At 44.7% G+C, this 17,803-nt stretch overlaps 1 long non-coding RNA gene across 8 annotated transcripts in view; it reads right to left on the bottom strand.

Annotated features, from left to right (window-relative positions):
- Nucleotides 1–17,803, bottom strand: part of LOC102161179 (uncharacterized) — a 708,589-nt gene that overhangs the window by 364,819 nt on the left and 325,967 nt on the right. The window contains exon 1 of one of the 8 annotated variants that reach the window (XR_014844213.1): nucleotides 6,244–6,315. The exons of the other annotated variants lie outside the window; for them this stretch is intronic. This is a non-coding gene — a long non-coding RNA (uncharacterized LOC102161179). Of the gene's footprint in view, nucleotides 1–6,243; nucleotides 6,316–17,803 lie in introns of those variants that run through there. 8 annotated transcript variants of the gene reach the window in all.

Genomic DNA, 17,803 nt, shown 5'->3' with positions numbered 1-17,803 from the left:
TATTTTATTAACATTAGTGATTCCTGTGTTTAAGGTAAGTTTGGAGAAAACTGCACGAAAGTACACAGTGTCTTGCTGTGTCACATGACGAACAGATCTGGGAGCAGGAGGCCATCCCTCAAGTGACACCCTGTGTGCGGCTGCTGCTGAATAAATCCATCCCTGAGAGTCAGTCCTCTTTCCCTCCTTGTCAGTGATCCCTTGAGCATTTACTGATCTCCTGCTGTGAGCCAGGCATAGGTTGGAGCCGGAAACATATCAGTACACCGGGGATAAAAAGTCTCCGCCCATAAGCCTGAGCCAAGTGCCAGGCGGAACTATGGCACATGTGTGATGTGGACAAGGAGGGCCGGTGCTTAGGATAAAGTGGTCAGGGAAGGTGGGGCCCGAGAGATGAGAACAAGCCAGCCAGGAGGGAATGTGGTCCAGGCAAAAGAGGACAGCAAGACCACAGCCTTGAGGGATGAAGAAGTGGGATCATGCGAGGCAGGGAAGGGGGCACGTGGCTGAAGAGCAGTGTGCAAAACAGAAGGAACTGAGATGAGCTCACTGACCAAGGCCAGGGACCAGATCAGGGAGCCCTGAGAAGCCACGGCAGAAGTTCTGATTTCATTCAATGAGCAACAAAGAAGCATTGAAGGTTGTTATCAAATGATGCTGACATGAGCAGACTTATGTTTCAAAAGAGCTTGGGGCTAGAGTGTGAAGGGGACACCAGAAGTGGGAGGGAGACACTGGAAGGAAGGAGACAGTGAGGAGGGCATTGTTGCCATCCAGACACAGGACAGGCAGGATGTGTCCCCTAGCCCTTGCTGCTCAACAGACTGCCCTCTAACACAGTGGCTTGAAACACCGTCATTAACTTAGCACTTAATTCTGTGGGTCAGCAACAGGGGCTGGGTTCAGCTGGGTGCTTCTTTGGCTGGTCTTGACTGGGCTCTGTCGTGTATCTCTGGTCATCTGGAGTGACCGGGCTGGGGAGGTGATGAAGGGCACTGAGCCATGTCTCTCCCAGCATCCAGGCTTGTTCACATGATGGTGGTCACAGGGTTGCAAAGACTGTCAGAGCCATCACCCCATAGCCAAAGCAAGTCACAAGGCCAGGCCCAGAGTCACTATAGGAGGAAACTACTCAAGGGTTTGGTACAAGGATGCATAAAAAAAACTGGGACCTATTTCTGCAACCTCCCTCGCGTGACCTAGACTGGGGGCAGAAGTGGAGATGGGAGTGTCAAGATGTGGGTGGAATTCTGCAAGTGAAGCCAAGAGGACCAGGTAATTGGGGTGGGGATGAGGGCAAGGGCAGAGCAATGGATAGTTTCTTCATCTGGGGCTTAAGCAACTCTGTAGTAGTTGATGACACTTGTGTATCAAAAATGTGTATCCTTTCCTGCTTCTGTCTCCACAACTGTGTAATTCACAACAATAATTCTCAAAATTTCTAATTTAGAGAATTTTATAAACTCAACATTTATTGAGGACCCCAAAGAGCTTCTGTTCATGTGGATTTTATCTATTAACTAATGTGTTAGAAATGGAGACATAATTTTTTAAATACTTATTACTTATTTTTTTAAATAATAAATCCAGTACATACTGCCAAAAATTATATAATTTCATGAAAAACAACTAATTTTCTAAAACAGGAAAGAGTGACAAGAATGACATTGTTTTGTAGTTTTGCAAATTCATTAACATCTGGCTTAATAGAGCATAGTTGAATTCTCATTTCTCCCCCTGCATTTAGTCCACTGAGATATTTATTTTGGTTGATGCATAAGAAGAAACTGCAGTCTGACACAGATATGCAGTTGGAAAAGGGCAGAGTATTTTATAGCCTTTCAGATAATTGTGGATATTCTTCAATACTATGCCAAAACCCAACAGTGGTCATTTCTTAAAGGTTAGTTGTGATATGGAACCTGAAACTATGTTGATGAACTTTTCCCTACTTGGTTGTATTAAAATTCACTTATGTACTTCAAATGGCTGTGTTAAAATCCACTTCAAATGGATCTCTTACTCATGCCTTGATTATGTGGAAAAGATTGGTTCATGGATATATGTACCTCTTCCAGCTGTTGGCTCTGGCACTACATAATATCAGAAAAGCACAGGCACACGAAAAGATGCTCGACATCACTAATCACCAGGGACATGCAAATCGAAACCACAATATCATCTCACACCTATCAGAATGACTATTATCAAAAAGGATACAAATAACAAATGCTGGTGAGGATGTGGAGAAAAGGGAACCCTCCTACAATGCTGGTGGGAATGTAACTTGGTGCAGCCACTGTGGAAAACAATCTAGAGAGGCTTCAAAAAGCTAAAAATAGAATACCACATGGTAGCAATTCTATGCCTGGGTGGGAAAAAAAACACTAATTCGAAAAGATACATGCTTCCCAATGTCCATAGCAGCATTATTTACAATTACAAGAAAAGGAAGCAACCTAGGCGTCCATCAACAGATGAATGGATAAAGAAGATGTATATATACACAATGAAATAAACACCTTAGCCATAAAAAAGAATAAAAATTTGCCATTTACAGCAACATGAGTGGACTTGGAAGGTATTATGCTAAGTGAAATGTCAGACAAAGACAGATACTATATGGTATCACTTATAAGTAGAATCTAAAAAAATACAACAAACTAGTGACTATAACAAGAGAGAAGCAGACTAACAGACAGAGAACAAACTAGTAGTTACCAGTGGGGACAGGGGAGGGGGAGTAGGGGAGTAAGAGATAAAAACTATTAGGCATATAATAAGCTACAAGTATATACTGTGCAACACAGAGAATATAGCTGATATTTTATAATAACTATAAATGGCATATCACTTAAAAATTGTGAATCACTATACTGTACACCTGTAACTTACATAATAACATGCAGCAACTATAATGCAACAAATAAACAAATAAATAAAAATTATTTTTAAAAAGCCACATTCATTTATATCACCGTGAACCTCACCAAAAAAACATCTGTAGGCAATGAGAAGCTGTCAAGCTCATAGTGGCAGATACGAGTTTCCCAAAATTCTAATTTTCACTTGAAAGCTCAGATTTTATCATTGGCAACAAATACTGTCAGTTGTTTTCCTAGAAGTGACAGGTTCCCTTCATTCATTTTTTTAAAAGAAAATGTCTGCCAAATATCCAAGTTTGAATAACCAGTTTGTCTGTCAGATATTTTCAAGAGAGAAATAGTATTTCATGAAAAAAAAAGCAGCCAGTTCAGCTCACAACTCAATCACACAACTGCTTTTCCTCCAGATAACCACTGTCCTTCACCAAGCAGAAGCGTTTTATAGGTACTGACTGCTTTTTCACACACAATATTGAAGAGGGGTGTACTCAGGGGCCAAGCTTTAATAAAATTAATACTTTTTAATGCTGTATTGAGACATGCTCACCTGAAATTGGGATTTCTTTGGTTTTCTGGTTTTGTTTTTAATTATTTTGCAGTGAGTGAGTGGTGGGAAGGATGCAATGAATGCTAGCACAGTTTGGGACCACTGCCTTGATTCATGCTTAGATTTAACAGTTTGTCCCATCCTTGCTTTGTCACCGTTATTACAAGTGTCATAACGGCGACAAAAGCAAATGATATCTAAGTTATCATAAGAACAGTTTGGGAGAGTTCCCGTTGTGGCTCAGTGGGTTACGAACCTCACTAATATCCATGAGGATGCAGGTTCAATCCCTGGCCTTGCTCATTGGGTTAGGCGTTGCCTCAAGCTGTGGTTGTAGGTCACAGACACGGCTTGGATCCTGCATTGCTGTGGCTGTGGCATAGGCTGGCAGATGCAGCTCCGATTCAACCCTTAGCCTGGGAACTTCCATATGCCACAGGTATGGCCCTAAAACAAAGGAAAAAAAAAAAATAGTTTTGACCCCACAGATCTCCCACTTAAATAGTCTTGGGGACCCCCAAGTGTCTGTGGATCATGCTTTGAAAGCCAGCCCACCCTGGACAAAGTTACACTGATGAAATTTATGTCCTTAACTTAGCCATACAAGTTCCCCGGCAGATGCCAAGTAGACTCCCAAGGAGCTGTATTCCAACCTTGTCGAGCTAATCACAGTTTTCCAGAGGGCTTCTCTGCCTTCTGAGCCTGAGGCTGGAATGTGAGGACACACCCTCCTTCCCAAGGGCATCCCAAACGGGCTTTACCTCTCAATTCACCTGTCCGCTCTTCCACTTCCTGAGCTCCTTCCCCAGAAGCTCAAGTGCCCTCTTCTCTCTTCTCACATAGCCCCTGTGGCTCTTTGGGGACCGCGTCCTCCAAGAGGGGTCCCCAGCTTCTTTTGGGATCATGTTACAAAGGCAGCATCTTTGGCCCTATTCCAGACCGACTACCTTGGAATCTGCATTTTGCCAAGAGCTCAAGGGATTCCTGTTCCCAGTACAGGTTACAAAGCGCTACAAATAAGAGAACTGGCCAACTTAATGTTTACATATCAGTCTCCTACAAGTCAGGCAGTTTTTGTTACTAGCTAAGTCCTTACCCAGGGCCTGCTACAGACGAGGTGTTCAACAGATGCTTGCAGGGTAGACAAAAGAGTATGTTGAGGGTGATTTGTTCTTACATATTTAGGAACCATTTCTAAACAAGAACTCAAACAGTTATCCAGTAGAGGATTCCGTTTCTCTTCATCAACAGGAGAAACATTTAAACATATAGATAATAAATTCACTTTAACCTGCTTATTTTTAAATGTTATTTATATCAGTTACACCTGTTTCTTTATTACACCTCCTTGGTTTTCCAGAGAAATTAAAATAGTCTGAGAGTTGGAAAAGACATATGTTCTAGGAATAAAACCATCAAACAGATATTTTTTAAAATTAGATTTTAAATGTTGACCAATGAATCTTTATGACAATTATTGACTTGGTAAAGCTCCCCCTAGATTAATGTGGAGTAGAATCAGTGCATCTAAATTTTTTTTCAATCAATGTTCTCATTTGGGTCTCCCCCCCTTATTTTTATCTCTTCAACAAACAGAAGCAGTGGTAAGAGCAGGTTGTCATTTTTAAGGCATGAGGATTAGGCTTTGCCTAATTGGAAGATTTGCCCATTATTTAAATGAAACTTGTTTGCAGTTTCATCATCCATGTGGATCTAGAAAGGCGGTCGACTGGCCCATCAATTTGGTTAGAAAAGAATAAATGAATAAAGAGACTGACAGTGTTCTCTCGTGGGAGGCTCTGTGTCGCTAAATTGTTTCTCCAGTATTAATTATCTACGTAAAAATAATTCACTACGCTGCACTATTATCTGCCGGGCTATAAGCTCCCCAGTCAGCTGCCTCTCCCAGCACTTTTGCATCTCCTGATGTCAGCAAGTGCGGGGCACTGATGTGTGTACCGTCAACAACACACAGGAAATCATGGCTCCAGGCGGCCAAGAGTTATTCTGGCTTCAGGCTGCCTCTGCAAGTAAGGTTTGCTCTCATCCACACCGCCGCCGCCGCCGCCTAACGAAAGACTCATTTGCAATCCTGGCGACCCCGCCCCGCCGTCTCCAGTTAGGGTCTGAAAAGACAGTGCCAGCACCACTGCGAGAGCTTGGAGACGAGGTGTGCTGGGGGGGTGTCACTGGCGGGTCACTGAGGAGTTCAGACAAGTGAGGCCACAGAGCTGATGAAAAGGCAGAGAGGCAGAGAAGCGGAGGAGGAGGAGAGCGAGGGACTCAGCGGCCCAGCCCAGCTCGTCCTGCGGGTCTATGGCAGGGCTCCAAACCATTAGCATTAAAGATTCGACCTGGCCTCCTGCACGCAGTGCACGCGGTGGGGGAGGAGCGGGTTCCTCTGACAGGAAAACGTAGGTCTGACTTTGGACCCGCAGAACAGAGGGAGCAGGGATGCAGAAACAGGCGGCGAAGGGCCGGGGAAAAGGGACTGGGAAGCTCAGATGAGGTTCAAAGCCATAAGGTTTCAGTACGAGGGGCGTCAACGGGCTTTTCCATCCCGCCTATTCAGACAGATCTGGGCATTTGCAATTAAGAGTCTGAGCTCTAGGTTAGACCCTGAGCTCTATATTAGACCACACAGAGGTCCGCTCAGAGGACTGTAACAAAAAGCCACAGACCCAGTGGCTTGCACAACAGACATGTACTTCTCCCAATTCAGGAGGCTGAAACGCCCAAGATCAAGGTGCAGGCAGCCTGGTTCTTGGTGAAAGCCCTCCTCCCGGCTGGCAGACAGCTGCCCCTACTCACCACCGAATCCTCATTTGTCAGAGAGCGAGTCCATCTTCTTCTACTAATCCCACCATGACCTCATCTGAATTTAATTATCCCTAAGGCCCCACCTCCAAACACCATCCCATTGGAGATTAGGGATTTTGCAGTGCCAACACCCTGCTGAGAGTTTATCCACTATTAGATAATGCAGCTGAACAGCCCTTTCTTTGGTTTTTTTACTTTTTTTTGGTCTTTTAGAGCTGTACCTGTGGTATATGGAGGTTCCCAGGCTAGGGGTTGAATCGGAGCTGTAGCTGCCAGCCTACCCCACAGCCACAGCAACGCCAGATCCAAGTAACGTCTGTAACCTACACTACGGCTCATGGCAACGTCGGATCCTTAACCCACTGCGTGGGGCCATGGATTGAACCTGCGTCTTCATGGATGCTAATCAGATTTGTTTCTGCTGAACCATGTTGGGAACTCCTGGTTTTTTACCCTTAATCAAAGTCATCCTCTTTTTAAAATAAAAAAAGGTTTCCAAGTAAAACAAAAACAAAAAACAAAACCTGTGCTCAGAAACTTCTATGGTTACCTTCAAGGTAGCAAAGAGTAATTTTCAGTGGACAACTCCGTAAATTACCTCTACATATTACTGGTTGAATTGTGTCCCCCCAAAAAATATATGTTCAAGTCCTGACACCTCTGACCATGATCTGGAAATAGGGTCATGGTATTGTAATTAATTAAGAAGAGGTCACACCGGTGTAGGTGACCTCTTACTCCAATATGCACTCTGTGCTTATAAGAAGAGAAGACACACAGACACACACAGGGAAGCAGGTCACGAGAAGGTGGAGCAGAGATGGAAGTGAGGCAGATGCAGGCCAGGGAATGCCAAGAATTGCCGGCAAGCACCCGAAGCTGAAAGAGGCACGGGAGGATTCCTTCTTAGCGCCTTCAGAGAGATCCTGGCCCTGCCAGCATCTTGACTTTGGACTTCTGGCCTCCAGAACTTTGAGAGAATAGATTTGCGTTGTTCTCAGTCACCTCGTTTGTGGTACTTTGTTATCACAGACCTAGGAAACTAACGTAACATGTACATAAACCCTAGAATTGTTGGGAATTTGCTTCTAGGTTGCACAAGACTTCGCTTTTATCCCCTACATGGTCCCTTCTCACGTGAGCAAAAATGCAGCCTCTCTGCAGTAGTAACTCTTCATGTGCTCTATGGCAGCACCTAGGTTCTCATTTCTAATCAACACAGGTCTAGATCCTTTGGCTTTTCCATACAACCAAGTTCCCTGAGTCCCTGAATCATTTTCACTGCTTTGCTTTACCTTCTCCATCACTACAACATCCTTTTTACACCAAAGTGATAAGAACTGAAAACGATATTCTAAATGAGGCTCTGCTAGTCCTTTTATATAATGGTAGAATAATTCTCTTTGACTCAAATTCAATACGCTCTATTCACACCTCTGAAAGCTGTTGGTACATTTTTTGTACGGCTTTATCATTGCGGTTTCAAGTACTAGCTATTGTCACATAGGAACCACAGGCTGCTGGAGGCTTCGAGGTTATAACCCATTTATTGTTTGCCACTTGATTCGTCGTTGTCTGAAATCACACACTAATGACATGCATTTAATATGCACTCCATTAAAAGTTACAAATTTTCCATAATAATTAGGTCAGGTACATAAAAGGGAAGCCCCTTCCACCTTGAGGTTAAGGCAGGACTGAAAACTGACATTTACCAAACACCAACTCTGTCCGACACTTTACAGGTATGATCTCCATACCCCTACGAAGTAGATGTTATTATTCCGATTATTCCCATTTTATACACAAAGACCAAGAGCAGGAAGATATATCAATTTGACCCAAAGCCACTGTATCAGACCCATGGCTGGAATCTAGTCAGGACAACTCCAAGGACCACACTCTTCCCCTGGACCACACCACCAGCAAGCAGATGACAGGTGATTTTTTTTTTTTTTCTTTCTGGGAAAAAACTGAGATCCAAAACCATAAATAGTAAGTCAAAAAGGCAGTGTGTGACATTGGAAAGAGCACCGCACTAGGAATAAGGATTCCCAAGCTCTAGAATCAGCCCTTCTCTCAAACCTCTCTAACCCATAAGATCCTAAAGATCATAAACTGAGTTTATTTACTACCCATTGCTGTGTGATGTTGAACAAATCACCGACCCTTTCTGGGCTTCAGATTTGTCATCTGTAAAATGAAGTGTTCAAGGAGGCGGCCTCTTAACTCCCAGGCAGCTTTCTCCTAGATTCACTCGAAAGCAGGAATTCTGGGGGCGAGTCCATCCCTTTGTACCTTCGGTTCCTACACATTTTATGTGTTTCGTGTTCATCATGCTTAGCACGGAATACTTTCAGTTTCAGATTAATTTCTTTTCATTTCAGTGTTTTAGAGCTCTTGGTTTTCCCCAGGGTGAAGGACATATGGCAAAACAAGGAACGAGAAGGCTCACTCTGCCTCTCTGTCAAATTCCCAGGGGGGTGGAGCCAAACAGCACTTGCACTGCTGTGTCAGCGACGGGAGGACACTGGGGAGGAGCATTGGTCCAGTTCCTGTAGCTCAGCTAGTCACCCCTGACCAAGCACAGCAGTTACCATGGCAACCATTGCACTGTGCTCCACCGAGGCCACAGGTCACAACTGCAGATGCCACCACCAGCAGACCCATGCCTTTCTCCCCTCCCGGGTATGCCCTGACTCAGCATCAGTGGCCACGCATCCCCAAAAGCAATCAGTTAGACTGGGGCTGAAAGTCAATGCCAGCGGGAAGCTTCTCTCCCTGTATCTCTACCACACCCAGAATTATCATCCCACGCAGGTTGTATACCTCTTACATGTGATGGAAGAGACCCCATTGGGGGGTCCTCAGCACACCACATGGCAAATATCTCTGCCCCAAAGAGAAAATAAGAAAAATGCCAACATTTCCTCATTGAGCTATGAATTAAGAATTAACCTCTCTGTGGTTTGAAGATGTGTTTCTAAGCTTTACATATCCTGCCAGTGCCTTTAAAATGTATATAAATTACCTGGAGCTTCTTGTTAAAATGCAGATTCTGGTTCAGAGGTCTGGGAGGGAGGGAGGCCTGTGAGTGTAAAGTTTTTGCGAGCTCTCAGTGGATGTTGACGCCGCTGGTCCATGGACCACATGTGAGCAGCAAAGCCTTAGATCACACCAGCTCCTACTGCATGTAAAGCTGACCCTCCCCATCACTGCCATTTATCATTTCAATAAGGTATCAGAATGAATATTAGCTAGTTCAGAGCACGCATTTCTACAGGGCAGAGACTACATCTGCATGGAATAAAGATAACAGCTACATTTACTGAGAGCTTGCTCTTCACCAGGGCGTGCACGCGTGCACACACACACACACACACACACACACACACTCCACAAAATAGCCTTTGCAACGTAGTTGTTACTTAATTAAAATTTTAAAGTAAGGGAATGGAGGCTCAGACCTGTCTGGTGACTTACCCAAAGTTAGCTGTTGGTAAATAGTCAAGCCAGGACTCAAACCCATCTTTCTCCAAACCCACATACCTTCCTCTCATCAAGCCAGTGCTCCTGTGCTTGGCTCCACAGCCCCAGGGCAGCACACAGAAGGGCTTAGGGTCCACCACTGCTTTTAGAAAGCAATGATCTTGCCAGGAGTTTCTGAGTCCCTGTTGGCCACTGCTTCAGGGTCGGTCACCAACAAAACCCCAAACAGAAAAATCCCCATATCCACCTCTGGCCAGCCCCTCACCTATAAGGGACTGGGTTTTCATTCACTGAGCCTGGATTAATTAAGTGCTTCCCACATACAAATCAAGCAGAGATTAGGAGAGGCAAAAGATAGAGGTGCTGGCCTCTTCCTTCCAGCTCCCATGCCTGATTTTTCATCTCTTTGTCTCTGAGTTTTCAGCAGGATCAGAGTTTTTACTCTGGTCTAGGCCCAGACTTTGCCGATCTTGTCATCAGCTGGGAAGGCTGGCTGTCACAGTCGACCTTCAAAGGTGTTAGTGATGGAGACAAATATTTCCGGGGCAGAAGGCTAATCTGCACCCGGATGGAAAGGCCAGTCTCTAGAGTCAGTCTGGCTCACGGTTTAACTCCAGCACTTACTAGAAGTGTGGTGTAGAAAAACTCTTTAACCGCTGTCAGGATCTGGGCTCGGGTTTTCTTTCCTTTCTTCCTCTGAATGGGATTATTAACACCCATGTCAAAGGCTGATTCTACAACTATGCCAGTTTCACAGGGCCAGACACAGGATGGGTACTTAGGATTGGTTTCCTTCTTTCTGCCATTAAACTGGTCAGGGTGTGAAAATGAGAAATTCAGGGTGAAATCAAAAAGGAGAAGAAAGGAGCTGATGGCAGGACAGAGCTGGGAGCAGAAACGACGTCTGGTACTTTCTATGAGAGCAAACAGAACTGATGGGGAAAGGCTGGGGTCACAGAGACAGAGTGTTCAAGCAGACGGCAGCCATAGGACCAGGCTTGACAACCAGAAAGAACGGGGAGCCAGAGTCTGAGCCAGTCCCTTTCAACGACAGGGATTCTACCAAGGAGGCTGATGGAGCAGAGTTTCCTCCTCCCTCCCTCCTTCCTTCTTTCCCCCTTCCTTCTTTTTTTTTTTCTTTTTCTTTTTTCCTATCCTTTTCTTTTTTTTTGTTTTTATGGCCATACCCATAGCATATGGAAGTTCCCAGGCTAGAGGTCGAATCAGAGCCACAGCTGCTGGCCTATACCACAGTCACAGAAATGCCAGATCCAAGCCACATCTGTGACCTACACCACAGCTTGCAGCAGTACCATATCCTTAACCCACTGAGTGAGGCCAGGGTTTGAACCTACATCCTCACAGAGACTATGTTGGGTTCTTAACCTGGGGAACCAGAATGGGAACTCCTCTCCCTTCCTTCCATCTTTCCCTCCTTCCTTTCTCTCACTGCTTACATGCATACATGACCTTCTTAAAAAGTGCCCACCCAGGGTACTGCCTCTTGATCTTAAGGGGCCTGGCAAAGAGCAGAGAGGACTCTTACGAGGTCCCTCACTCCTCCTTCAGGTCTTCAGATGAACTTCCTAGCGCTCAGTCTTTACCCATCAGTTCTAGGACATTGTCAAATTTGTATTCCCCACGCTCACTTATATAGAACACATGCATAAAAATACATTTTATCTCAGGCAAATGGGCTTCACCTAAATAAACACAGGAAAGACAAGGATTTTTTCATCCCTTTCTCAGTGAGGGAGGCAGTACAGGTTCTTCTGTGGATTCAGACAGAGGCAGATTCTGCTGCATGGCTACCAACCCTATTTCCTCCCTGCCATCTCCCCGCACTCTCCTATAATTTTGGTAGAGCCAGGTGACCAAACTCTGGACGATGGAACATGTGGGTAGAAGCCATAGATGCCAACTCAGGCCGGGCTCATGAAAGCATCCCACACAGTCCTCTCTTCAGTGCTGAGGGAGGTCAAGGTGACCTGAAGCCAGGCCACGGCAGAGTCACAGACAGGAAGCAGTCTGGGTCTCGGATGTGAAGCTTGGGAGAGTCACCTGACCAGAGGAGACTGGGACATGAGCAAGACTAAACCTCTGTTAGGTTAAACCCTGACAGGAAGGCATGCCTGTTATAGCAACTAGCGTGACTCATTCTTCCTAAAACAGCAGTGCCAGCTCTTGACTAACGCTCACCAAAGACTAGTGTCAGCCTGGCCACCTCAGTCCTACTCATTGCACTTTCATATTCATCAAAGTGCAGCCCCACATGATTTATTTCTAACGAAGCAGGAAGCCTTTCTGCAGGTTGTGGCCAAATTCTACCCAGGTTCACTGTTCAGACACTGAGAAGTGACTCACAGCCAGGGTGATTCCCAAATGTCTCTGCTTCCTCCCTGAGCTGCCCCTTATATCCCAACATAGAGCTCCACATTGCAACAACCAACCTGGGCATTCCAGCATGTCTCTGCCTACGAATCAGGACCGTGAACGCAGAGGAGGAAAGGATTGCACTGGAAGTGGGGTGCTCTCCTTGATATTGCTAAGCTTTACAACATATTTTCATTTGGGTTTTAGGGGACAATCTGGTATCTAAAAGAAATCTTCCACCGCTCTCTTGTTCCATCACAGGTTTCTGATTCTACATTCCAGTCTTTTCCAGTAAGTGGTACTTAGAGCATGAGATCTCAGAGTTCTCTTGTGGTGCAGCGGGTTAAGGATCTGGCATTATCACTATGGTGGCTCAGGTCGCTGCTGTGGCGTGGGTTTGATCCCTGGCCCAGGAATTATACATGCTGTGGGTGAGGTCAAAAAAAAAAAAAAAAAGATACCAAGTTTATGTCAAAAATAAACATCAAGATATTCCTCAAAACATTGTTGCAATTAAATTTTTTTTAAGATCATGAAATCTCAAACCTTAATGTATGTACAAATATCATGGGACTCTTTTTAATATGAAGGTTTCAATTCCGTGAGTCTAGGGTAGACCCAAGATTCTGCATTTCTAACAAGCTCCCAGGTGATGCTGATGTGGCTGATCTACAAGCAGCACTTTAGGTTCAAAGCTCAGGAGGGCAGACAGGTCGATTAAGTAAGATGCGTCACATACTCCTAAATTCCACTTTGTGCATCTCGAATGAAGGGACTTTCACCTGCTTAGAAACGATTGCCTTCTTGTGGATCCACTCCACATGGGAGCTTCTACTTCTGTTTTCTTGTATTGATAGATCACAGTTTGGTGCCTAACGCTGCCACAGCCAACCACAAGCGTCCCAGAAGTTTCCTCTGCTACCTGAATGCTGGTGATCATAATAGGTCAGAGATGAGAAGGAGCGTCACCTCCCACAATCATGGCAGAGAGAATCTGTATTTTTCTACCAGGAGCCCCAGATCCATTTCTGAGATCTAGAATTTTCAAAACATGTTCCTGGAAGACCATCTTAGACATCATTTGTTCCTATAGTTTTGGACTTTTAGTTGTGGAATCCTTTCTTCCAATGCAAGCATGCATATATAAAGCAGATATGCATACATAAAGCTCAAAACAAAATAAAATTAAAGTAGGTGTCTCAGGTGGAAGGAAGATGAGGTTTCAGACTCTGAGCCCTTTTGACAGAAATTAAAGGACTTGTCCATGTCTTACATCTCACGTGCGGCAGTGGAAGGGTGAGAATACCTTAATTTCCCCTCTCTCCAGTTTCCAGAGAAGCGAGGTAGGAGAGAGAACACAGCCTTGTGTTCAGGTGCATCTGGATTCAAGCTATGACTTCACTACTTACATCAACCTTGGATACGTCTACCGTCTGCGGAAGAGGATCTTAGCATGGACTGAAGGGGGCTATGATCATGTATCAAAAAAATCCCAGTCCACGTCCTCACCCTAAACATCTTTAAGATCCAGACATAAGGGGCCATGATGTCCCTTATGAGAGCCATGTCCAGGGCCAGCTGTGGGGGCCCATCCTGCAAGACATCTGCCCACTATGCCCCAGACAACCATGCCATAGAGAAAAATCACAACACTGCTCTGCTCTTTGTGCTCTGGAAGAATATTATTGTGCTTTATAAGAACTTTGCACAGTTTGTCCAACCAGGCTTTTGAAGAGAGAGGCTTCATTATAAAGGAGGACTGGGGACAAGTACCTGCCCATTATACACGGACGGGATACACGGATTACAACTTAAGACAACTGCAAACGTCATGAAAATGCACAATAGCTGTGTACTCAGCTCAAACCCTGATTCCTGTGGAAAGACCTAGAAATGAAAGATGGAAGGTGAGGGTGGTGGGAACAACCTCAGATCTTCATTTGGCTTATCAGCCATTTTCCCCTAAAAGCCAATGATCCGCAGGTGCTGCTGACTTTCTCTGCTTGAGGCTGGAGAACCAAGGCCATGAGAACTGCCTGGAAGGCCTACTGAAGATGCAGATTCGGAGTTAGGCTTGCAGACTGAGTCAGGATCTATGAGAAGGGCGGCCAGGAACCTGCCAGTGAAACCAGCTTGAAAGGAATTCCTATACTGATACACAGACTTTTGGAAACTTCTTTGTTGAGGGGTAATGGTTATTCACTCTTTTTTTTTTTTTTTTCTTTTTCCTTTTTTTCTTTAGGGCCGCACCTATAGCATATGGAAGTTCCCAGGCTAGAGGTTGAATTGAAGCTATAGCTGCTGGCCTACACCACAGCCACAGCAACACAGCTGGCCTACACCACAAACAGCATCTGCGACTTATGCCGTAGTTTGTAGCAGTGCCGGATCCTGAAGCCACGGAGTGGGGCCAGGGATCGAATCCGCATCATTACAGACACCATGTCAGGTTCTTAACCTGCTGAGTGAGTCACTACAGGAGTTCTGGTTATTCACTCTTTAATGAAGATGAGTTTTCCAGGCTTGCCATTGCTTTGCTTTTCACACCTGGGTGTTCTGGGTCAGCTGTGACAGGGTCATCTGGAGCTGTGGGTGGCCGGAGATCTTCTGGAAGGAGGAGAAAGGTGCTGCTCACAGTGGGAAAAATGAAGAAGGGGGAGTGGAGGAGAGACTAACAGTCACTGTTACAGCCTCAGGGTTCAGAGCCCCCCAGACCCCCTCTCCCTGTTGCCACTCCAGGGAGCTCACACGTGCATGGGTCCTTGCCCAGATATCCCCACTGTCCCCCTGCCTCTTTCTCCCCATGCGGGTCAGGTGCTCTCTCAACGTCATAAAAACCTCAGCTTCCTAAACTACGAACTAGGGACGCCAACCCCACTCTCCACTTTTCTGAGGTTCCAGGGATTTTTTGTGGCCTCTGTGACAGCCCATTGTCTCCCTGAGCACATCTCTCTATGGAGAGGTGTTTCTCGCACCTGGACTATTCTCCTGCGTGGCCCCCACGGCCTTTCGAATCAGTGGTTCTTAACCTCGACTGCACAAGTGAATCATTAAAGAATTAAAGTAACAATGATTCCTGGATTCCAACTCCAGAGGTTCTGAATAGGTCAGAGGTGTGTCCTAGACACTGGCATTTTTAAAAGTGGTGCAGGTAGAGTTCCTGTCACAGCTGAGTGGAAAGAAATCTGACTAGTATCCAAGAGAATGCAGGATTGATCCCTGGCCTCGCTCAGGGTTAAGGATCCGGTGCTGCCGCAGCTGCAGTGTAGGTCACAGATGTGGCTTGGATCCGGCATTGCTACAGCTTTGATTAGACCCCTAACCTGGGAACCTCCATATGCCACGGGTGTGGCCCTAAAAAGACAAAAGACAAAAAAAAAAAAAAAAAAAAAAGCTGTGCAGGTGATTCTAATCAGCAGCCAAGGTCAAGTGTTACTTCTCTAGACCCAAGAACTGCTACCCTACCAAGAAATTGAAGGGACCAGCATTGCTCAGCATGGACCCCACATTAGAATCACCTGGGGAATTTAAAACTCACCCAGTCCTGGGCCCCACCTCAGACCATCAGAATTTATTTAGCTGCCGACCCAGTGTCAGTATTTTTCAAAACCTCTGGGATGCTTCTCATAGACAGCCAAGATTGAAAACCACTGCTGTAGACCAAAGGCAAGGCCAGAAGCAATTGCTGAAGAAAGATGACTGAGTGACTGCAAAGGAAGAAGGAAAAACACCCTCCAGTTATGTGGCCGTAACAATGAGGGTCTTTCTTCAGACCCTGCGTCTACTTCATCTATTTGCCTGCCTTCTCCGACTGTTAGGTGGTTACCTGCCTGCCGATATTTGTGCATAGGCTCTTGGAGTTTACGGCCAATAAAGGATCCCACCTGCAGGCTTAAACAGGGCTATTATCTGGCACAACGTTGGTGTGATTGCCTCCGTATTGCAAAATGGCTTTATCTGCGGCTCTTTCACTCTATCAGTCTGCGGGGGAGACGAGAGCTCGGCGAACTGAGAGCGAGGTAACAGGCCTGGCTGAGGAAATTTGTGATTTCTGAACATCCACTGCCTACTGGAAGTCATTTCTGGACATCTGAGACCCTTTTTTCCAAATATATATATCTGTATATTTATACAAATATATAATATACAGTGGATACTTACAACTCTATGTTTGAAATCTCTAGAACTACTTTATTACATGCTTATCACATGAACCAGGGGAGGAGTTAGTAATATATTCTGTTTTGTTTTGTTTTTTGGGTTTTTTTTTTGGGGGGGGGTTGTCTTTTGTCTTTTGTCTTTTTTTTTTTTAGGGCTGCACCTTCAGCATATGGAGGTTCCCAGGCTAGGGGTCCAATCTGAGCTACAGCAACATCAGATCTGAGCCATGTCTGAGACAGACACCACAGCTCTTGGCAACGCCAGGATCCTTAACCCACTGAATGAGGCCAGGGATCGAACCTGCATCCTCATGGATGCTAGTCAGATTCCTTTCCGCTGAACCACAACAGGACTCCACTGTTTGTTTTTTTTTAAAGGCCGCCACCTGTGGCATATGGAAGTAGACTGGAGCCCCTGCAGTGACAATGCTGGACCCCTAACCCACTGTACCGCAAAGGAACAACTCGAGAATTATCTTTAAAGTTCTGTTCGTTCCAAGTTATGTGAGTACATAAATATTTTTGAGTGCCTCTCTCAAATCCATCTCTCTTCACCACCAACTAACTGCATGTTAACTTCCCATTGGGCAATATTCCTCTCCAGCTTCATTCTATCAGATGCAAAATAGCTGAGTCTGAACAAAGAATTGCACAAACAAAAGCCATATTTGCAGGAAGCAATCTGTCAAAGAGATATGGTGAAGGAGAAAGATTATAAACAGGCCTACAATTACCAAATTCTGCTAACTGAGAGAAGTAAGGAATAAAAGAATTTTCTCTCACACACTACTCTCTGGAATAAGAAGAATTCCTAATAGCCATGATTCTGACCTTCTCACAACAGGAATTTCTTACAAAGAGTTAGAAAATAAAAAAAGGAATCAGCATAGGTGCTATACAAAAAATATTGAAATAGCAAAGAAAAATAAAAGAATCAGGAAAAAGATATGACAGGAAATGCCAGGAAATAAAATTGTTCAAGAGCAAATTTTTAAAAAAATTTTAATTTCAAAAGTACTTCTAAAGTTTTGGAATTAATCTTTAAGTATTAAATCTCATATAAATATTTTTGAATGTTTCAAAATGTACTGACGGTGAATGCAGAATTCTTAAGACGTCTGTTCTAAGAAACTCTTCTACCAAATAGGACATTTCGATCTGCTCCAGGAGTGCATCAAACTCTACCTGATACAACCTCAGAGGAAGAAGAAAGTCATCAGATTTAAAATTCAGAATACCACCAGTAGAAATATCTATTTAAAAATACTTCTGTAATCCTGTACAGGAATCGGAAACTTCCATTTGCCATACTGGGGGAGAAAGTATTGGACATTTTCATAATAGGGCAATTTCTTTTTCTTCCTTGGAAAGAAGAGAATTATGAGTTGAAAATCGGTAGAGAATGACATCTGTTCATAAGCTGTGTATGCAGTAGTTCAACCAGTAATTCCCTAAACTGCTCTTGTCAATCCGATCCTCAATGATGGAGCTATGACCATCCTCCAATGCAACTGACTCCAAGGTAAGAA

Source organism: Sus scrofa, chromosome 1 (assembly GCF_054392235.1).
Source record: "Sus scrofa isolate SSC_HxYL_T2T_F1_AM1 chromosome 1, Sscrofa_HxYL_maternal_Yorkshire_Landrace_v2.0, whole genome shotgun sequence".
Classification (NCBI taxonomy): Eukaryota; Metazoa; Chordata; class Mammalia; order Artiodactyla; family Suidae; genus Sus; species Sus scrofa.
Note: the sequence above shows the minus strand (reverse complement) of the source record. Positions and strands in the feature narration are given on the sequence as shown.